This window comes from Desmodus rotundus, chromosome X (assembly GCF_022682495.2).
Source record: "Desmodus rotundus isolate HL8 chromosome X, HLdesRot8A.1, whole genome shotgun sequence".
NCBI classification, from domain to species: domain Eukaryota; kingdom Metazoa; phylum Chordata; class Mammalia; order Chiroptera; family Phyllostomidae; genus Desmodus; species Desmodus rotundus.
Window position 1 is genome coordinate 1,889,588 of NC_071400.1, and position 24,443 is coordinate 1,914,030.

Below are 24,443 nucleotides of genomic sequence, written 5' to 3' on the forward strand. Positions count from 1 at the left end.
ATGCACAGTATGTTTTGTGAATGGTAATTTATTTTGGTTGTAAAGGAGGCTGGAAGAGATTAGCCCAGCAAATTAGAATAAGATCAGATTTGAGGAATGGGAGATTTGAGTGTCAGCGTAATGACTTTGAACCTCATTCTGAAATGGGAAGTCACTGGAGACATATAAAAATATTTTGGACATGAATAAAGACTCAACTTTAGGAAAATTAACCTAGCAACAAATTTAGGAAGAATTAGAGGGGAAGTGAATAAAGGTAAACAATCTAGTTAGATGGCTACATGTTGCATTAGCTACTTGGTACTGACACACACAGAGAAAGAGAGGGTTTGCTTCTGTGTCAAGGGACCAATTCAACATATATTCATTCAAAATAAACTCACTAAATTCCTACTGTGGGCCAGGCACTTGGTGAGTTGAGTAGAGTCCCACTACTGAAGGAGTTTAGTTCATTATAATTTACCCCTAAAATCTCTTAGAAGCACTTTCTATGAAAAAGGAGACTTGATAAACAGAAGTTTACTTTTTAGGAAACAATTTGAACTGTATGATCAAAGAAAATAATCACCTTGTAGAGACGGACAATAATCAAGCATGCAAATACTCATGAATACCCAGCCATGACCTGCACTTAAATCCTATAACCAGTAGATGGCGGTTATAAACTTTCTCCTAGACAAAAATAAGTGTCTTTCAACTGATAGGATAGGAGAAAGGAAGTAAAAGAAGGATGAGAGAGAAGAGGAAATGAGAGAATGAGAGGATGTGTGAATGGAAGGGGAAGGTTAGGGGGAGGCAGTGGGTGATGGCAGGGTGATAGAAGCTATGCTTACAGTTCAAAAGTCTCCCTGAGATATACCTACTTCAGAGCTGCTTTCCAGCAGTTAAATTTGCATCTAGCCCTGCTGGTGGGGAAACATTGTATGGGCTTCCAGGCATATATTGAAGAAGAGAATGTTCTTATTCCATAGTCCCTTCAACTGAGTTTAGTAAAGAGAGGGGGTAGCTGTGTTTGAAAAGTGCTGCACAGACCTTTTGACTCTGGGTAGTGACAGATGTGACTTGAAAAATGTCATAACTATTTTGCTCCCTGGGTACCCCTTTCTTTCTAGTTAAATAGAAAATCCTACCAGAGGAAGAGCAAGGTCGGAACAGACAAGTTGTCAATATATTATGAGGAGCATTTACTAAAGTCAAAACAAAAAGGGAAATTCAAGCTGCCCTTTTGCAATCCAGGTGGAGACTATCTCCAAAGGAAGAATGAGTCATGAAAATGCCCAAAGTTGGATCTTGGCTGTGGTCCAGTAATGGATAGGGAATTACAGGACTAAAGATAAATAAGGGAAGAAACGAGGTAGAAGACCATCTTGCCTCTTTTCTTTGAGAATATAAATTCATTCTGCTTCCTTTTAGTGCTATCAGAGTATTTTCAGGTAAACATAGGATGTATCTTCCTGAATAGAGATGGGAAGATCAGTAGTTCAGAAAGGTTAAAGGAAATTTTTCCCAAATATCCCATGTTTGCAACTGCAAACCTTTGTAGGTCAAACGTCGGACATGGGTCTCACCATGCTAAAATCAAGGGCAGTGTTCGCTTCTGGAGAATCTAGGAGAAATACCGTTTCCTTGTCTTCTCTAGATTCTAGGAGCCAACTTCATGCCTTGGTTCAGAACCCCTTTCTCCCATCTTCAAGGCCAGCAATATTGTATTTCTGACCATTGTTCCCCAGGCACATCTTCCGACTACAGTCCAGGAAGTTTCTCCCAATTTTAGGGATGCACATAATTAGATTGGACCAGCTCACTTAATCCAGGATAATCTAATCGTGTGATGGTTTGTACCCTTAATCATATAGGCAACAAAGTCTCATTTCCCATGTAAGGTAACGTTTCCTTGGGGGGGGGGAGCAGAGAGAGAGAATAAAAATCGAGTTTACATAATAGATGACCAACTCTTGTGAAGAATTATTAAACTGAATTGCTTAGAATGTCTCTAATGAGAAGGGCATTATTTTTGGTGATTTGAATTTGACAGCGATAGAAGAATGTTAGGAGTAAATTAAAAAAAATAAAACATACAGTTTATTACTGCTTCACACAGTAGTAGATAACATGCTGCTGATGGGTGATTATTGTTACTATCAATCACTTGGTAAATCTCAGACATTTTACATGGAAAATCTCATTTAACCCTCCAAACAACCCATATTTATTTTAAAGGTGAGGAAAATGAGACACAGAGAAGTTAATTCATTTGCCTAAAGTCAGTCACTTATAAATGGTAGAATCAAAAACCCATCCAGCAGGCTCTGGAGCTCAAGCTCTTTACTCTAATGCTTCTAAGTCTTTGGCCACTCATGCAGAATTTGATAAATTTATACAAATATTTTCAAACATCAAATAAACACACATAGCTCAGATTAGTTCCCTGATTTGAGGATCAGCATATATTCTGTTTGAGTTTGAAAGAAGAGATGATCTCAAACCTTGTCACTATTACCCCTTTTCAGGGCTCAGTAATTTGAAATGACATTTAAAGTTCCTTTATGTTTAGTTGTCCATGTCTTCATTGCCACTCTCATCTATTTCCTGCCAGCGATGAAGGGAGGTAGGAAAACACTGGGAAACAGTTATTCTTGCCAATTTCATTGGAATGGGTTTTCACATATACTGTAGGGCAAAGCTTTAAAGGCAAATGGTGTGTAATATTCACTTACCATTAAAATCAGAACTAAGTTTGAGGATGGAAGAAATGGAATATATAAAGTCTATCTTCAATAGAGTAAAGATAAATTGTTTAGACCTTCATTTGATAAGCTTTTTCTGGGCACTATGGCCGGCAATTCTCATAGTAAAAGGTAAATGAAATGGGGCCCTTATGGAACCATCCCTGGCTTCTCACAGATACCTAAAGGAGAAATGATACAGAAAATATTTCCAGTCAAATATTTTTCTTCCATCAAGATAGAATTAGTTATTGAATAAAATTATTAGTTATGAAATTATATTTATTAAATAACTATATTATTTATTAAATGCAACCATTGGTTAATCATTTTTAAAAGGCAATATGAAATCAATATGATTAGGTTCCACTTATAGGTGAGATCATATGATATTTGTCTTTCACCGCCTGGCTTATTTCATTTAGCATAATGCTCTCCAGTTCCATCCATGCTGTTGTAAAGGGTAGGAGCTCCTTCTTTCTTTCTGCTGCATAGTATTCCATTGTGTAAATGGACCATAGTTTTTTGACCCACTCATTTACTGATGGGCAGTTAGGTTGCTTCCAGCACTTGGCTATTGAGTGAAACCTAATCAACAAAACAAACAAGCAAGCAAAGCATAATCAGAGACATTGAAATAAAGACAGACAAACTGACAATAACCAGAGTGGAGGGGGAGGGGATAATGGGGGAAAGAAGGGGAAAGGCCGTGAAGGTACATGTATAAAGGACCCATGGACAAAGCCAAATGGGGGTAGGATCGAGGATGGAAGGTAGGGGTGGGTGGGGTGGAAGAGGGTGGTGGGAGGAAAATGGAGACAACTGTACTTGAACAACAATAAAAAAAAAGAAATCAATATGATAATATTCTCCTTTTTATTCATCTTTACTGTAGACAAGTGCTTTCATTTCTTTCTTTGATTTTTCGTAACATAAAGAAGATGGCACGTAATTTGTCCATTTTACATTGGTGAAACTCTTACAAAGAAGAGTTTCACCAATTGCCTAATCTCCAGGTTATCTGAATTTAGTCCAGTGCTAGCCCCTGGTTGTTTTCAGAGAAGCACATCCAAAGGACAGATGGTAAAAAGGTAAAAGCAAATAAGTATTGGAGACACAATAGATAACTTAGGTTTAGTCTGTAGTATCTTTATTTATTACAACAAAACAAAACAGGAAACAATCTTAACCTACCCTCCACCACAAAGAGGTTAATGCCTCCAGTTGGTTGTGTGCGTGAGGTCTTTTACAACTAATAGGGAAGGATGGCTGCAAGGCCTTCACACCAGGAGGTGGCTACCAAGTGTAAATGACCATATCAGAGCATACACTGGAGGTCAAGGTGAGTTCTTATAGAAATCATAATAAATATGGTAGCAATAGTTGACATTTACTGAATGTTTACTCTCTGTTATTATCTTATTTTTAGAAAGAGGAAGAGAGGGAGAGAAACATCAATGTGTGGTTGCCTCTCTCAAGCCCCCTCCTGGGGACCTGGCCTGCAACCCAGGCATGTGCTTTGACTGGGAATCAAACCGGTGATCCTTTGGTTCACACACCTGTGCTCACTCCACTGAGCCACACCAGCCAGGGTATTATCTTATTTATAGTCTCTAAAACTCAAACCAAGGCAAGTGTTATCTTAGTTTATAAACATAAAGGTAGAGACCCAGAAATGTAAGAGACTTGCTTAAGCTCACATAGCTAGTAAGTTAAAGAGCTGGGGTTTCAAACCCAGGTGTAACTGATTTTATGGGAAGTTTATTATTTGTCTAGTTCCACATTTAATATATCCATGTATTATTCTTGAGAACTAATATATTTGTATGTAAGAAAAAGAACCCCTTTTGCCACTACTTTCTTAATTTTTGCCCTAGTTCCTCTCTCTTTTTCAGTTTGTATTTTACCAGACCTCTTACTATTCACTTACATATACATATAGTCATAGAAAGCACATCATGTGATTTGTGTGATTGCATTACACCATGCAAATATATTGTCCTGTAGTTTATTCAGGTATGTATGCATGTGTGTATATACATGCTATTTATCCATCTATTATCTATGTTAATCATTTCATATCATTAGCCTTTTTAGCTGACATATAGTAGTCTATAGATAGATAAATCATGGTTTTTTTTTATTGTTGTTCAATTACAGTTGTCTGCATTTTCTCCCCGCCCCTCCACCAATCATGTTTTTTTAATCCAATCCCTTCTTCATGGACATTTAGGCTGTTCCAAATTTTTTATTATTGCCAATAATGCTGAACATCTTTGCATATGTTTCCTCGTGCACAGGTACAAAACTTTATTTGTTGCAGTAACCATATGTCTTTGTGTAGAAGATACTTTTTAATTGATAATAACTACTGTCAAATTGCACTCTGAGGTGGCAGTTCAAATTTATATTCACCTGCACTGTTTGAGAGTACTCATTTCCACATAGTCTTTTTTTGCCAACTTGCTTGCTGAAAAAGAATGTTTCAATTTGTGCTTTCTTGATAACTAATGAAGTTGAACTTTATTTCATGTACAATTTATCATTTAGTTTCCCTTATCTTTAAAATGTCAATGTATACCCTTTATATTTTTATGATTACAATATTTCTCTTGTTATCATTGGTTTACAGGAATACTTTAGATATTCTAGATAACAATCCTTTTTCTATTATGTATGTTACAAATATTTTTTCAATATTATTACTTGTATTTTCACTTAAGAATGGTATATTTTTGTCATACAGAAGTTTTTGATAATGGTGTAGTCTAATTCATTGATGCTTTTCTTTATAGTTTATTTTTTCTATTTATTTTGAAATAATGATAGACTCAAAGGAGGTTACAAAAGAAATACAGAGTTTCTTATACCCTTCCCATAGTTTTCCATAATGATGATATCTTAAGTGGCTATAGTTCAATATCAAAACCAAGAAATTAGCATTTGTAAAACACCACATACTAGACTACACATATTATTGTTTTCATCATTTTTAATATTTTTATTGTTATTCAATTACAGTCATCATTTTTACATGTATTCATTTGTGTGTATGTGTATCCTTCTGTGCCATTTTAATCCTATGCGTAGATTCCTGTAAGCCCTGCTGCAACTGATGCAGAGGGCTCTGATCAGATCACTGGGGAGGAGTAAGGAGAGGTCACAGGAGGAGGTTGCCCCAGACAACGGTAAACAGCCTAGGACGGGATTGGCTGAGAAGCTGGATGCCTCCAAGTGCATGGAATTGTGGGCCAGAAGATTTGAAATAAGAAAAGGGCGGGCTCTCTCTGGCTGGGGGTTTCTCTTATTCCTGGAGATACCTGGATGGTCGAGCTGCAATTGCCATGCATTTCCCAATGGAAGGTAAGGTGTTTTGGGTGGGAGAAGAAACTCCGAGCGCAGCCTAGGGCCGGGCTGGCCTGGCACAGGGTGGCAGGGTTGTTCTTCTTTGGGTGTTCTAGGGGGATAGGCTCTGAGGCAAAAGTCTGCTATTCTTCCAAAATCGTGTAGCTTTTGTGTGTTATGTTGTTTTGGTTTGTAAACTAATCCTATAGAAATAAGATAACTAAAAACTAACAGGTTGAATGGTAGGGAACTCAGGTGTTATACTTTAGCTTTAATTGATAGGCTTAAGAGACTAATGCATGTGGAAAGCTGTTATTCCAAAATTGTGTAGCTTTCGAGTAAAGACTCCTTTCCTTTATCACCAAACTTTTGCCTCGGGAACTTTGTCTGGAGGGTGGCAGCAGGCATCAGGACACCACTTGCTGTTTGGTGAGACAACCACCATGCAGAACTATGTCATGACCACAAAGGTCTTCAGGCTTGTATTCCTTTATAGCTGCACCCTCCCCCTCACTGCCATCCCTAAACTCTGACAGCCACTAATCTATTCTCCACTTTATAATTTTGTCACTTCAGTATTGCTATGTGCATCAAAACAAAAGTATGTAACCTCATATTGAATTTTTCACTAAACACAATATTTTGAGATCTTCAGGTTGGTGCATGTATCAATTATTTGTTCATTTTTATTGCTGCATACTGTTCTCTAGTATGGTTACAATAGTTAAACTACTAACCCTCTGAATGGTACCTGGGGTATTTCCAGTTGTGACTATTACAAATAAGCTCCTATGAACATTTGTGTAGAGGTTTCTGCTGTGAATATAAGTTTTAATTTCTCTGTGATAAATTACTAAGACTGAAAGCTGTCAGAGCACATGGTAAGTGTATGTTTAACTTCAAAAGAAACTGCCATATTCTTCCAGAGTGGTTTATTATTTCATATTCCCAGCAACAATGTATGAGTAATCAAGTTTTTCTGAATCCTCACCTATATTTTCCATTTTCCTGTTTTTTAAGGCATTTTCATGTGTTAGTAGTAATAACTCACTGTGGTTTTAGTTTGCATTTCCCTAATGGCTAAGCACATTGAAGATCTTTTCATGTGCTTATCTTCTTTGGTGAAACGTCTGTTTGTTCATGTGTTTTGCTTATTTTCTAGTGACATAGCCAAGTTTATTATGTTTTTCTTTATATTATTACTTCTAGTTTTTCTTCTTAAGAAAGTACTCAGTAATCTCCAAATCATATGTCCTATATATTAATCTAATATTTTTATAATCTTTACTTTTTATTTTAGGGGCTTAATTCCAGAACTAACTTGTGAATTCTGTGATGTTGCTTTAATGTTACTTTTTCCCCATATCAACAACCAGTTGTCCCAACAATTGAACAAGTGAAAAGTCTGTTGGATCACCATGGTTTGAAATACCATTTTCACGTACTAATTACATGTTCATATATATTACATTCTAATCATTAATTATACACTGTATACTACTTTTATGTAACATATACTAATTATATACACTAAGTATATGATATACTAATGATGTAATCTGCTTCTAAACTCTTATTTCTGTTGAGCTGTTTGTTTAGTCTTTAACCAATTCCATAGTTGTTTTTAATGGTTCATTATATGTTGTATCCCATATAACAAGTTCTATACCTTTATGTACTTTTTAAAAAGCATGAATTGTTTACTATACATTTACACTAATATATGAATTTTAGAATAAGTTTGATGAAAAAAATGTTACTGAGGATTTTGGTTGACATAGCACTAAATTTATAGGTTATTTGGGGTAATAAATAATGATATATTTACACTCTTGATTCACCCCTCCATTAGCTTATATAACTCTCAGTTCATTCAAATCTCCTTCTATGTTATTGCCTGTTATTTTTAAACTATATCACATTACATATGTGGGGATTCAAGATATACTTAAAATTTGGAGGACACAAACATGCTTATAACTTTATTAGGTGTAACAGCTTGGTATGTGGTGGTCTAAACTGGGCAATAGGGTACAGACAAGGAGCTTTCAGGTGTACGGGCATGTGCAGGGAAACACTGAGAATTCAGCTTCTTAGTTTCAGAGCCCCATGTACAAACCTGGGAGATTCTTAGGAGTACCTGCAGCTGCTCAAATCCAAGCAAAGAGTTCTAATGTTAGCAGAAGATGCAAGACAGTGGGGAAATAAGCATCACAAACTTATCACAACCTTAGAAGAGGTTGAAAACAAAAGGTCAGTTGAAGTAATTAAGAACACAGAAAATCTGGATTAAACCTCATTTTATAAATATTGCTTACTTATATATAAGGCATTGGAATAAAGATAGGATTTCCCAGCTTTCTATTTTTACCCCATAATATAACAGTTTACCTGATAACATTTTCTTCTACCTAATACCCTGGCTGAGTGCATACTAATTTGAGAGAAAATGAGGCTTTGAAGCCTGTTGGGCAAAGTAATTTACGATTAAACACTTGCATCAAAGAAACATCTTACCAATTATCCAGGGAGGGTATGTTTATAGATATTTAACTCCAAACTTGAAGACTATTGTTTTTTTTAAAAAGATTTTATTTATTTTTAGACAGTGGGGAAGGGAAGGAGAAAGAGGGAGAGAAACATCCATGTGTGGTTGCCTCTCACGCACCCCCTATTGGGGACCTGGCCCACAACCCAGGCATGTGCCCTGACTGGGAATCAAAGGAGTGAGTCTGGTTTGCAGGCTGATACTCAATCCATTGAACCATACTAGCCGGGGTCAGAAGAGTACTCTTAAAGTCCTATGTCCATTTCTTGGCTCTGCCACTGACTAGCTGTGTAACTGTGGGCAAGTTACTCACACTCCAAAACTATTTCCTCATCAGTTAAATGTGTATAGTAGCTAGATTGCTCTGAAGAATTAAATGAGATTGTGTATATAAAATGCCTGGTGAAGAGCCCAGCATATGGGAATAACTCAGGAAAAAGTGGTTTCCTTCCACTCTCTCCCTCTCATTTGTAAAGTAAGACTAATCATCCTTCTGCCTAACTTGCAGGGTCTTTGTGAAGCTTCAGCAAGATGGCAGCTCCAATACCACCCTTACTACGTAGAATAGTTGAAAGGCTCCAGGTTATTACTTAGCTCATTGCAGGGATACACCATTTAAAATAATGAGATTTTTAAAAAGCACAATGAAACTTCAGATCAATATGAGAAAAATGAGCATGAGAACAATTGTCCCTTAGATGCCTTTGAAAGGGTAGTGCCTTAGCAGCTGTAGTTCTGCCAGCACAGACTGAGGGCAGTTTGTGCAAGTTAGGAATTTGGCCTAGTAGGAAGACTAAGTAAAAAACCAGAGAGCCTGTTTCCCTAAGTTCGAAGGCCTCTTGAAAAGTAATAACCGACCTGAAATTTAAAAAAGGAAAAAGTGAAAGCTCGCCTAGAAACTAGTTGTAGGCAGAAGTTAGAAATGTGGCTCTCATTTACTCAAATAATTGCTTCCAGATGAGTCACCCATTAAAAGTACTCAAAGAAAGAATCTAAAGAAGACAGCCTAGCAGCAGCGGGGGCTGCTAGGTGTGGCCAATGCAGTTCCTGGAATAATAAACTGGAATTCTCAAACATGGGTGCAGAGCAATGACTATTCTGTGCCTTAAGAATGGATAAACAAAATACTCTATTTCAGCAAGCAATTTCTCAATCAACTAAAGGACTTTAAAAAGAGTGTTTTTCAACCTGTACGTAAATTTGAAATTACATTTACTCTCTTGAACCTCTTTAAAATTAAAAAAAGAAGTCATTTTATTATAATCATATAGAACTTATTTTATGATGAAAATAAACATTTAAAACTTGTATACAAAAAATAAGTTTTGGGGTGGGGTGGAGGGATGGGGAGAAAATGCAGACAATTGTAACTGAATAAAAAATAAAATAAAAATAGTTTTTATTTAATTTAAATTAAAACAATTATAATTTATGTAAGGACATTAACTTTTTTCCTTTAAAATTAATACATAATTATAAATGTGAATTAGCTAAGTAAAAGTAAGATTTGTGAATAAATACATTCAAAATTATCATACCTCTGTCTCGAAAATTGAATATATATAAAATCACTAGATTAGAATCATCAGTGATCTCACGTTGCAACTTTTCTCATGTTGTATTTTTTCTCTTCCTTTCATTGTGGAATCACACCTTCAGAAATATCATGGATTTGTAGAGATATTATATAACTGGAGAATGTCTTAGTTAGTTTAACAGCAATGGACATCTGACAATAGTTCTTGCACATGGAAAAATTATATTTTCTATGTTAGCATGGGCTCTTTAGCTTTTGCAGCTTTATAAAATATTCCATTGTGTCTAATAAATTTATATTTCTTTGAATAATGAATGATGACTGTAGCCAAATATCAGATGCTTATAATTCCTAATTTTTTAATCAACTGATTAGCAAAATTTTGGAGTTTTTAAAATACATAATGAGGTAAGAAAGATTTTAGGTCACCATTTCCAAATAACGTGGGTGGTCTTTATTCCTATGACTAAAAAACAAAGTTAAATCTAATTTTTACCAAGCTTTCTCTCTTACATTGGTTTTTGAGGTATTAGAGTTATCTTAGTATGTTGTATCAGATGAGTGCAACTTATACATGTATATCTGGTGAAAAGAGTCTTAAGAAAAATTTTCTAAATTGCTGTTTTGTGCTTTTCATTAAATTGTTATCTGTGTTATCATTCGTAGTTTTCCTCTTTTAACCCATAATTACTTATGGATATGTAATCACTTAGGAAATTAAAAAATGTATAAAGGTCAAACCTGGGCATGCTCATTTAATCTCCTCTAACTAACATGTAAGTTCTCTTCGTATCTACTGATACACTGTCAAGTGATTTAATTTTAAAGGAGAAACACATTTAAACATTTCAATTTTTGTCATTTTAAATTAAAAATTAAAATTGATGCCATCACTGCTTAGAAGTACATTCACATGTTCCTATACTGAAGGCTCAGATGGTAGTTAGCATTTTTTTTTTTAGCAATAAAGTATTTTAAACTGTGGCATGTACATTTTTTAACATAATGCTATTTCACACTTAATAGATGCGGGGGTGTCCAACTAGGATGGTGGTGAATGCAGCCCAACACAAACTCGTAAATTTACTTAAAACATGATGAGATTTTTTTGTGATTACATGTTGCCATGTATTTACTGTGTGGCCCAAGACAACTCTTCTTCTTCCAGTGTGGCCCAGAGATGCCAAAAGTTGGACACCTCACTACAGTATAGAATAAATATAACTTTTATATGTACTGGGAAACCAAAAAATTTTGTGATTTGCTTTATTGTAATATTCACTTTATTGTGATGGTCTGGAACTGAATCCGCAACACCTTTGAGGTATGCCTGTACCCAACTGAAAGCATATGTTAGCATAAAAACTTGTACATTAATGTTTATAGCAGCATTATTCTTAATAGACAAAAAGTAGAAAAAATACAAATGCCCAAAAATTAAATGGATAAACACAATACGTATCTATAGAATGGAATAATATCTAGTAATAAAAAGAAATGAAGTACTGATACATATTATAACACAGATAAACCTTGAAAACATGCTAAGTGAAAAAAGCCCGTCACAATAACCCATATATATTGTACTATTTTATTCATGTGAAATTTCCATAATAGGAAATCTATACAGACAGAAAGTAAATTGATGGTCGGCTAGGTGGGGAAATTTAGGCATTGAGAGATGATGGCTAAAGGGTACATGGTTTCAATTTGGGCTGATAAAATATTTCTAAAATTGATGTGTTCATGGATGTGCAACTCTGTATGTAGCACAAAGCATTGAATTGTACATTTTAAAGGGGCAAAATGTATGCTATTCAAGTATATGTCAATAAAGATAATTTTAAAATATTATAAAAATTTCTTGTTAACACTTTACCCTGTTTCCTTCAAAGATAATATCTGATATATGATATGTATAATATACTATGTATTATACATGGTCCAGCACAAATCAAGCCCCTCTTTCTTACAAACTCATAAGCGTGTAATTCTGTGACATAACAACATCACACTCAAACACACTGTATGACATTTTAGGTGAAATGCTCAAATTAAAACTATAAATTATTACATCCATATTATTACCCTACCAACCACACTCAAGCAGGCATTACTTCTGCCAGACCCTGTATATTGTGTAATATGTATAATAGTGTATGAGGAGGGACCCCAATAAAAGGAATTTGTTTATAAAAAATTGTGTATTTATTCTTACATGTTTAAACTTCCATCACCTTCAAAGAACTTTCCATTTGATGCAATACACCTATTGAGACAGTTTTTCCACTGCTCAAACGTTTTTGAACTCATTGATTTTGATGCCTTTTAGTGCTTCTGCCATTTTTTGTTTCACCTCTTCCATATCGGCAAAATGTTTCCCTTTGAGGAGGATTTTTTTTCATCTGAGGAAACAAAAATAAAGTTACTCATAGTGAGATAGGGTGAGCAGGGAGGGTAGGGCATGGGGGTCATGCTGTTGTTGGTCAAGAAGTGCTGAACAGTCAGCACAGTGTGGGCTGGTGTGCTCGTGAATCACCCATTATGAAGTGGGCAAACATGTTGAGTCTTAAAGAAAAATTCACTGATGCTGAACGCAGCCTCTCACAACACCACCAGCTGGTCCACGGATACAGATGGGCTCCTAGAACACTCACCCAGTGGGAGAGGCCTGGACTACAAGGGGCCTGCCCTCCAGAAGATAATTCTAGGTTTTTGGGTCCCCCCTCATAAATAAGTAAAGGTGTAAGGGTTTAAAAGATAACTATTAGTGGGGTTATTGATAAAGGAAATTTACGTAGTCAGCAATGAGAAAATACAGGGAAAAAGAAAGTTAATTCATGATATAGAAGGTCTTGAATGACAGGTTAAGGAATTTGTAATTTTTGCTTATAAAACTGTAACTTAACTTGTGAACTGGTAGGGAGCTCATTCTGCCACCGAGCGCTAACTCTAGGAAACTTCCTTTACCTATCTCATGTTTGGCCTTGAAGAATAATTACTCCTTATATATGAGCCCAAAGGTTTATTACTGTATTCTCTCCACAGTTCAACTGACATGCAAGATGCCAAAACAATAATTTCCACTTTATTTGTTCTTCCAAACACTGCAGTAGTCTCCCTACAAAGAGCAGAAAAAAGATACACCGCCCCATGAAAATTAAATGCATGGCTTCAGATATATAACATTGTGAGATGTTACTGTGCTACATGTGACACCCAACTATGACCATATAAATAACCTGTGTCTTCTGACTGTTTCTGGTGACTACAGCTTCTTCTTAGATCATTGTTTTCCTCCCTTCTGTGGTGCAACCCTGAATATGTAGGACTTGAATTGCAATATCAGCTTTGAAGTATTTCTGAGACAGACTACGTTTCAGTTCATGTTGATTTTGTGTCTTCAAATGGTAGAGAACAAATCCCTTTATCTCCCTCCCTCCTTTCCCTTTATTTTATCCTACACACCCTTGCTCACCATGCTGTAGTGACAATAGCACTAGTGTTGACAAATACTAGTTTGACGATCCGAGTTCTAGCCTCAGCTTTGTCACTAACTTGCTATCTTTGGTTAAACAACTCACCTTCTCTAAACCTCAATTTTTAAAAATCTATATAATATGGGAGGAAGTAATTTCTAAGGTTTCTTCCAATTAATTATATCATGAGATTCTATGAGTTTCTGTTCTGTGTAGTCTTTTGTATGCAAATACATTTTTTCATGCTTCTTCTTCAGCTATTACAACCCTTATTTCATATCTCTATCTTTCATAGAGCAAATGTCTAGAAAATGTTTGGAAATTTTTGAAGGGGAAATGCTATATAAACAAATATAGTAGTATACATGAGGAGCAAGAAAAAATGGCAAGACTACCAGTGGTAATATGAAAACGTATTTTACTATGAGAGCTCAGCTACATACAGAAGCAATTAGATTATTTAGAATAATTCCCTATCATTTTCTAACCATCTAGACCATTACCTCAAATAAAAAAGTTTCTTTGTAAAATTAGTGTAAGGAGTCTTCATCTTCCTCCAAGTAAAAAACTGAAATGATGAGGTTGTAGGAGATTCAAAGCTGATCCGACTTTAAGGGGATGAGAAAACTAATTTGGCTAGAGAGTTGAATCGAGAGCATGCCTAATACTTTGACAGAAGAATTCAGAAATCAAAAGCAGACTCGTTTAAATGGGGGGAAAACCCTTTATGGGCCTGTCACATCAGTTGATGTGAAGTAAGCCAATGATTGTAATTTACTGCAAGGGAAACTTTTCCTTGCATGTAACTGTATAATTGAACAAATTACTCAAATGACAAAGCATCATGTTTTTGCTTATTCTTGTTTATTGTTTGCTTGGGCTAACAGGCTGACTGATGTACCTTATGTACATCATCATTATAAGTCAAAACCTCCCTGAGATGGAAGCTGAACTTTCTCAAGTAATGGATTTCACCCTTAAAGACGTAACAATTTGTATTTCTGCTGATAAAATTAAGGCATTTATGTATAAAAAGGGAGCAACTTCTTTGTAAGCTCAGAATATATGGAATGCAGGGGAAATATCCACTCCAAAGAATGCTTTAATGTCTCTTTATTCCCAAAATAATGATAAATGACACACCCCCCAAAATTATATTGAAATGCTGACATCTGGGGAACAGATGATAATTGTATAAGAAGAATGAGCTATTGGTGAATGGTGATTGACAGCACAGGTCAGAATGTGGGGAGCACGTGTTGGGCTCCATCAGATCCTGGGGAGTTGCTGACAGCTCACTCTGCAGTTCACTTCCTTCTCACTCCAGCAGCAATTTGGGATGGATGCTAATTTTTTCTTGACTTGGAAAGATAAGGCTTCATTGAAAGCTTGTTTTCTCCGCTAGTGTTGAGGTTTTTCTAGGATGTCCGAAGTATTGCTGCAACTTTGAAGAAAAAGGGCTTCAATGATACCTAATAATTTTTATTTTACAATACTATATTTACCTGGTAAATGCAATCCAAACTATGACGATGGTTTGTGTGTGGTTAAAATTGGAAGGACACAAAGACCCATTGGAAGGAACACTTTCTTAGGTTCAATATTCGAAGTCTTAAAAGTTTCTTAGAGCAATGTAAAAATACATCAAAACTTTGCTACATTATGATTTATGTATAATAGTCATTCAGTAGATGTAATGAGCTAATATTTTTAAAGTTAACTGTAAAATACTATATTAATATATTCTCCTTGTAGAAAGTTTTAAATGTTACATTGTCTCAAGTTCCCTCTGTCTATTATCACTAATGTATATCCTTTTAGAGCTTTTTCTATGAATATAGACACATAAATGTACCCATAAAATACGGAATAATTAGATTGATTTATGTAAAATTGCCATTTTACTTATCAAAATTCTGGCAATTTTGTACGTTTTTATCAAATATTATGAGTGTGGGTATTTAAAAATATTTGCTATTGTAAGGCACATCACTCTGCAACATACTTTTAATCAACTACTTGAGATATTTTCATTGTAATGTCTACCAACCTACTTCAGTTAGTTAAGCTGTTAGCTAGAATTCCCTGATATGGTTATATTTAGCCACTCTCTGATATTTCAGTTGTTTCCAAGTAATTATCATACAGATACTACCTGATCTCAGGAAAAGAACTGATAAACACAGAGAAAACTTCAACAGAGAGATAGAAAATACAAGAAAATCACAAACAGAAGTTGCAGAGCTGTTGAATACAATAACATAGCTAAAAAAAAATACACTAAAGGGGGTCAATAGCAGACTACATGAAGCAGGAGACAAGATCAGTGACCTGGTAAAAAGGACAATAGAACTCACAATAACAGGGCAACAACAAAAAAGAAAGAGTGAGAAAAGTAAATAGCTTAAGCATAATATCAATTAAAATAATATTCATATTATATGAGTCTCAGAAGGAGAAGAGAGAGAGAAAGAAACAGAAAACCTATTTGAAGAAATAATGGTTAAAATCTTTCCTATCCTGGGGAAGGAAACAGACCTCCAGTACCAGGAAGCCCAAGTTAAAGGTAAAGAAAGAATCTTAAAAGCATAAAGAGAGAAGCAAGTTTTTATGTACAAGGGAATGGGCATAAGACTATCAGCAGATTTTTCAGGAGAAACTTTGCACGCCATAAGAGTGTGATATGACATATTCAAAATTCTAAAATCAAAATGCCTCTAACAAAGAACCCTCTACAACTAGGGTATAATTCAGAACCAAAGGAGAGATAAAGATTTTCCCAGTCAAACAAAAACTAAAGGAGTTCACCACCACTAAACTGGCCTTACAATAAATGTTTGGGACTTCTTTAAGCTGAAAAGAAAATGCACTAATTAATAAAATAAAAAATAATAAAGTAAAATTCTCACTGCTAAAGTAAAACTTAGTAAAGGTAGTAGACAAATCAATTATAAAGCTAATATGAAGGTTAGAAAAATATGTAGTAAAAATAACTACAACTATAACCATTAGTAAAGATATAAAATGTGACATCAAAAACAAAATGAGAGGGTTGGAGTAAAAATGTAGATTTTAAAATGTGTTCAAACTTAACATGCTATTAAATATATATCTGTATATATCTATATGTATCTATGTATCTAGATATATATGTATGTATGTATATACATACGTACGTATCTATCTATCTATCTATCTACCTGGATATATGTTTCCTACACAGTGACCACAAAGCAAAAACCTATGGCAGATACTCAAAATATAACAAGAGCCCTAGCTGGTGTGGCTCAGTGGATTGAGTGCCAGCCTGCAAACTGAGGGGTCACCGGTTTGATTCCCAGACAGGGCACATGCCTGGTTTGCAGGCCAGGTCAGGCCCCCAGTGGGGGTCATGGGAGAGACAACCACACATTCATGTTTTCCCCCGTCTTTCTCCTTCCCTTCCCCTCTCTCGAAAAATAAAGAAAGAATCTGGGCTGTGTCCATGGGACCTGTATCTGCTCTTCTCCCTTCATTCCTCCCTGGTTCACCGATACTCGTCTACCTTCAGATATTTCAAAGTGTGAAAAATAAATAAATAAAATATTAAAAATGTATAACAAGGATGGAATATGAACATAGCAATAAAAGTTATTAACCACAAAGAAACAGAGCAAGAGATGAAGGAACTACAAAACAACCAGAGAGCAATAAACAAAATGGCAATAAGTATAAAACTGCCTATAATTTCTTTAACTATAAATGGACTAAATTCCTTAAAAAAGGTAAAGTAAATGAATGGATAAAAACAACAAGACTTATTTATATGCAGTCTACATGAGATACACCTCAGATACAAAAATACACAGACTGAAAGTGAAGGGATGGAATCTTTTTTGTACAAATGGAAACAAAGAGCTGAGTGGCTATACCTCTATCAGGGAAAATAGACTTTAAGAAAAGATTCTATTTTGTTCGTTAGTTTATTGTGTTTATTTGATTCCATATATAAGTGAGATCATGTGGTATTTGTCTTTCACATACTGGCTTATTTCACTTAGCATAATAATCTCCAGGTCCATCCATACTGTTGCAAAAGGTAGGAGTTCTTTTTTATGGCCGAGTAGTATTCCATTGTGTAAATGTACTACAGCTTTTTTATCCACTCATCTACTGATGGGTGGTTAGGCTGCTTCCAGATCTTGGCTATTGTAAATAATGCTACAGTGAACATAAGAGTGCAGATATTTATTTTTTAACTTTATTTTTATTGTCAACACTATTATACATATCCCCATTCCCTTTCACCTTTGCCTACCTCCACCCAGCTATCCCCCATCCTCCCTTCCCTCTGGCCTTCACCATATTGTTGGCTGTGTCCATGGGCTATGCATATATGCATAGAATGCATATTAAGAAGTGCCATTTTAAGAATGGCACTTCTTGTCCTGGCTGCTGTGGCTCAGTGGATTGAGTGCCAGCCTGTGAAGCAAAAGGTCTGCTGGTTAAATTCCCAGTCAGGGCACATGCCTCGGTTGTGGGCCACATCCCCAGTAAGGGACACGTGAGAGGCAACCACACATTGATGTTTCCCTTCCTCTCTTTCTCTTTCCTTTCCCCTCTAAAAATAAATAAAATCTTAAAAAAAGAAAGAAAGAAAGAAAGAAAAAAGAATGGCCCTTCTTCATTTAGTCGGTTGATAAGTCTTTCTTTTGTTTTCCAGTAGGTGGCACTGAAGCCCAATCTTTTTAGTTTCTCTGGCACTGCTCTGGCTTCTGGGACCTGGACAGCTAAGGTGAGGGGAGGGATTGAGCAAAAAAGAAAAAGGACTCATGTGGAGATTGTGGGGAGGAGAGACATATAAGAGGACTAAATGGCATTGGAAAAAATACAATAAATTAAGAAAAAGAAAGCAAAAAAAAAAAAAGGAAGAAAAGAAAATGCCCAGCAGTGTCCCTTGTAACCAGATGCTGCTGGCAGTGCAGCTGTGATGGGCAGGAGCAGGGTGAGCTGGAAGGGGTTGATTGGTGCCTTTGGAAGAGGTTGGTTGTGGCTTTGTCTCCTCCCCGTAATGTTTACTGCCAGATCTCAGCTACCTCACCTTGGTATCTCTACTTCTGTCAGTAGGACTATCAGCAGCATACCCCTGCCGCTCAGGGAAAAAATGTTTGTTGCTTCTCTTTCTTAGAGTTGCAGGTTATGTGGTCTGAACCTCAGCACTCACTGCTACAGGTTCTTCTGGATTGCACTGCTAGCTCTTGGTGGGGTGAGGGGTTCGCTCTGGGAGGGTGAGGGAAGGCAGCTGGGATCTATGGCTTTGTTCTGCCTGGTAATGCCTGCCACCGTACAACCACAGCCTGCACCTACTGACCACTCTGGCAGCAGAGCTCACTGTTATCTCCTTGCTCCTCTAGGCTCAGGGAGTGCCCAAGGTGACTTGTTTCCTCCTCTCTTCAGAGACTGGCAGTGAGCGCTCTGGGCTGTGTCCATGGAACCTGTATCTGCTCTTCTCCCTTCACTCCTCCCTGGTTCACCCCTACTCGTCTACCTTCAGATATTTCAAACTATGAATCTCTCAGATGTGTGTGTTGAGCAGGAAATCCTTCTTTGAATTATAGCTGTTAAACTGTTGTAACTTCAAGGGCAGAAACCACGGTAATCTCTCATGCTGCCATCCCTGTGATGTCACCCTCATTTCTGGTTTAATTACAAATTTGTGTCCTCTTTCTCTATTTTTTAGTTAGCCAGCTTAGAGGCTTATTAATTTTATTGACCCGTTCAAAAACAGTTTTTTATTTCATTGACTTTCTGTATTGATTCCTTGCTTCTCAATTTTATTGATTTCTTCTACAAAAGTTTCACATGTAAATAAAAATCATATTTTGACCCATTTTTCTTAAATCAAGTCATCTTTCAGAGAGAGAGAGAAACACTGAGTTCTGGGTTTAACCCAGGTTACAAACCCTTATGGTCTTAAACATCAGTTTAAAGTTATTTTTTAAAAATAGCTAAATTGGTTCATGCTGACTACAGTCAGAAGAAATATTACTCAAGTAAGTTGCATTGAACTTCAAGTGACAATTACTGTGTCAAAATATAATTAACAATATTATTTATAATTTGTGCATTTAGTTTTAATACTAATCAAAATTCAGTCTCATATGAAAATTCATTGAAATTATAAGCCCATGAAATTTAAAAAGTTAAAGAGGGAATAATTTTTTTTATGTGTTAAAAGATAATAAGAATTTCTTTGTGTTAGAAAACACCACATATTGAAATCACATTCCCAATATCTTTGAATGTACTAGTTAAGATCACATCAATTCAAGAAAATTAATGTTAGAGTTATACAATATTATGTTATATGAATAATTTTTAATCAAGTTCCCATTTACTTCTTTTAGCAAAATTAGTTAAAATTTCTTTTAGGTTTCCTAAAAATTTTTATATACAACATCCATTTTCTTTAATACTGTTAGTCAATTGATCTTTAGCTATACATTTATTTAGGTCTTTTTTATTGAATGTATTGGAGTGACATTGGTTAATAAGATTATATAAGTTTCAAGTGTTCATTTCTGTGCTACATAATCTGTATATTATATTGTGTGCTCACCTCCCACAGTCAAACCATCTTCTGTCACTATATGTTTGACCCCTTTACCCTTTACTGACCCCACACCCTTCTGTCTAGTAGCCACTCTACTGTTGTCTGTGTCCATGAGTTTCAGTTTTATATCCCATATGAGTGAAATCATATGGTTCCTAGTTGTTTCTGTCTGACTTACTTTGCTTAGCATAATATTCTCAATGTCCATCCATGTTGTCACAAATGGCAGTATTTAGTCTTTTCTTATGGCTGAGTAGTGTTCCATAGTATATGTGTACCACATCTTCCCTAGCCAATCCTCTATCAAAGAACACTTTGGTCGTCTCCATGTCTTGGCCATCGTGAATAATGCTGCAGTGAACATAGGGGCGCATATATCTTTGTGAATACATGTTTTTGAATTTTTCAGGTAGATACCCATAAGAGAGATTGCAGGGTCATATGGTAACTCTATTATTAATTTTTAGGAACCTCCATACTGTTTTCCATAGTGGCTGTCTGTAGCAGTTTACATTCTCACCAGAGTTAATGAGGGTTCCTTTTTCTCTACAACCTCTCCAACACTTGTTATTACTTGTCTTGTTGATAACAGCCATTCTAACAGGTGTGAGGAGGTATCTCATGGTAGTTTTGATTTGCATTTCCCTAAAAGCTAGTAAAATTGAGTGTCTTTAATTTATGTATCTGTTTGAAATTTGTATGTTTTCTTGGGAGAAGTGTCTGTTTGGGTCCCTCTGTCCATTTTTTAATTGGATTGTTTGTTTGGTGTTGAGTTGTATGAGATCTTTATATATTTTGGATGTTGACCCCTTGTCGGAGCTGTTGTTTGCAAATATCATTTCCCATTCAGCTGGTTACCTTTTTGTTTTATTGTTGGTTTATTTTGCTGTGCAGAAGCTTTTTAGCTTGACATAATCCCATTCATTTACTTTTGCCTTCACTTCCATTGCTTTTGGGGTCAAATTCGTAAAATGTTCTCTAAAACCAAAGTCCATAAGTTTAGAACTTTTGTTTTCTTTTATATAATTTAATGTTTCAAACCTTATGTTTATGTCTTTGACCCCAAAGACATTTTGCGTTGTTTTGTATGTGGGGAAAAAGTGTAATCTAGTTTTATTCTTTTACAACCAGCACCATTTGTTGAAGAAGCTTTAATTTCACCATTGTGTGTTTTTAGATATTTTGTCAAATATTATTTTACCATATGCATGTGGTTTTATTTCTAGGCTCTCAATTCTCTTCCCTTGGTCTGTGTGTCTGTTTTTCAGCCAATATCATGCTGTTTTGATTATTGTAACTCTGTAGTATAATTTGAAGTCAGGTAGTGTGATACCTCTGGCTTCATTCATTTTTCTCAGAATTGTTTTCACTATTGAAGGTCTTTTGTGGTTCCATACAAATCTGATGATATTTTGTTGTATTTCTTTTAAAAAATGATATTGGGATTTTGATTGTGATTGCATTAAATCTGTATATTACTTTGGGTAATGTGAACATTTTAACTATCTTGTTTCTTCTAATCCATTAGCATGAAATATCTTTCCATTTTATTGTCTTTTTCAATGTCTTTTAATAATACTTTGTAGTTATCAGTATATAGGTTCTTCACATGTTTTGTTAAGTTTATTTATATGTATTTTATTTTTTGTTGCAATTGCAAAAGGATTTTTTTTCATTTATTTTTCTGAAGTTTCATTATTACTATATAGGAAAGCAGTGAATTTTTGTACATTGATTTTGTATCCTACGATTTTACTGTATTGTTTTATTGTTTCTAATTTTTTTGGTGAAGATTTTGGGGTTTTCTATATACAGAATCATGCCATCTATAAAAAGTGATACTTTTACTTCCTTCCCAATTTGGATGCCTTATTTCTTGTCTTGCCTGCTTGCTCTGGCTAGGACTCCCAGCACTATGTTAAAAATGAATGGTGATGCTGAGCAGAGAGATGCAAATTAAAACCACAATGAGGTACCATCTCACACCAGTCAGAGTGGCCAACATAAGCAAATCCACAAACAAATGTTGGAGAGGATGCGGAGAAAAGGGAACCCTAGTGCACTGTTGGTGGGAATGCAGACTGGTGAGGCCACTGTGGAAAACAATATGGAATTTCCTCAGAAAACTAAAAATGGAACTGCCCTTTGACCCAGCAATTCCACTGCTGGGATTATACCCTAAGAACCCTGAAACACCAATCCAAAAGAACCTGTGCACCCCAATGTTCATAGCAGCACAATTTACAATAGCCAAGTACTGGAAGCAACCTAAGTGCCCATCAGCAAACGAGTGGATCCAAAAACTATGGTATATTTACACAATGGAATTCTACGCAGCAGAGAGAAAGAAGGAGCTTATACCCTTTGCAACAGCATGGATGAAACTGGAGAGCATTATGCTAAGTGAAATAAGCCAGGCGGTGAGGGACAAATACCATATGATCTCACCTTTAACTGGAACATAATCAATAGAAGAAAAAAGCAAACAAAATATAACCAGAGACATTGAAGTTAAGAACAATCTAACAATAGCCGGGGGTGGGGGGGACAGTGGGAAGAGGGGATTACAGGAACTACTATAAATGACACATGGACAAAACCAAGGGGGAGGGTGGAGGTGGGGGAGGGAGGGGGATTCAGCTGGGGTGGGGTGGAGGGATGGGGAAAAAAGGCATACAACTGTAATTGAATAACAATAAAAATTTTAAAAATAATGAATGGTGAGAGTGGGAAGTTTTGTCTTGTTCCTGTTCTTAGAGGAAAAGCTTTCAGTTTTGGTCCTGGCCTATTATTTTGGGGGAGGATTTTAAAAGTTGTTTCATTTTTCTCACTGTTTTTAGATCTTTTTAAGATTTTCCAGTTATTCATGATTCAGTATAGGAAGGTTATCTATTTCTAGGAACTTATCGACTTCTTGGTTATTGAATTTGGTGGCATATAGTCTTTCATAGCATTCTGGTATGATCCTTTGTATCTCTGATGTCTGTGGTAACTCCTTGTCTTTCATTTCTGATTTTGTTTATATGAGTCTTTTTTCTCCTTAGTGAGTCTAGCCAGGGGATTGTCAATTTTATTGATCTTTTCAAAGAGAGAGGTCTTTGTTATATTAATTTTTCTATAGTATTTTTTCTTTATTTTATTCATTCTGCTAAATTTTTATTATTGTCTTTCTTCTGCTGACTTTGGGTTGCTTTTGTTCTTCTTTTTTCTAGTTCCTTAAGGTACAATTTTAGGTTTTTACTTGGGATTTCTCTTGTTTCTTGAGACAGGTCAGTAATGATATAAGCCTTTTTCTTATTACTGCTCTCACTGCATCCCAGAAGTTTTGATTTTTCATATTGCCATTCTCATTTGTCTCTCTATACATTTGCTCTCATCTTGTATTTCTTCTTTGACCTAGACATTTTTAGTAGTATGTTCTTTAATCTCCACATATTTGTGAGTTTCTTTACTCCCTTTTTGTAGTTTTTAAAAAATATATATTTATTGATTATGCTATTACAGTTGTCCCATTCCCCCCCCACTCCACTCCATCCTGCCCACCCCTTCCCTCCCACATTCCCCCCCCCCATAGTTCATGTCCATGGGTCATACTTATAAGTTCTTTGGCTTCTACATTTCCTACACTATTCTTACCCTCCCCTTGTCTATTTTCCACCTATCATTTATGCTACTTATTCTCTGTACCTTTCCCCCATCTCTCCCCCTCCTGCTCCCCTATTGATAACCCTCCATGTGATCTCCATTTCTGTTGTCTTTTTTGTAGTTGATTTCCAATTTTGAAGGATTGTGATAGTGAATATGCTTGGTATGACTACGACTCCTCAAATTTGTTGAGACTACTTTTGTGACCCAACATATGGTCTGTCCTTGAGAGTGTTCCATGTGTACTGGAAAACAATGTATAAGCTGATGTTCTGGGATGAAGGCTGTGTAAATATCAAGTATGTCCATTGGTCTAATGTGTGGTTTAAGGTCGATATTTCTTTGTTAATTCTCTGTTTGGATGATCTGTCTAGAGCTGTCAATAGAGTATTAAGGTCCCCAACTATGATTGTGTTTTGGTCTGTTTCTCCCTTTAGTTCTCTTAGTAGTTGGTCTATATATTTTGGTGCTCTGAATCATGTATTTGCCACTTAGATATGTCTCCTGAAGGCAGAATATGGTTGGGTTTTGTTTTTTGATCCAATCTACTACTCCGTGCTTCTCTACTGGT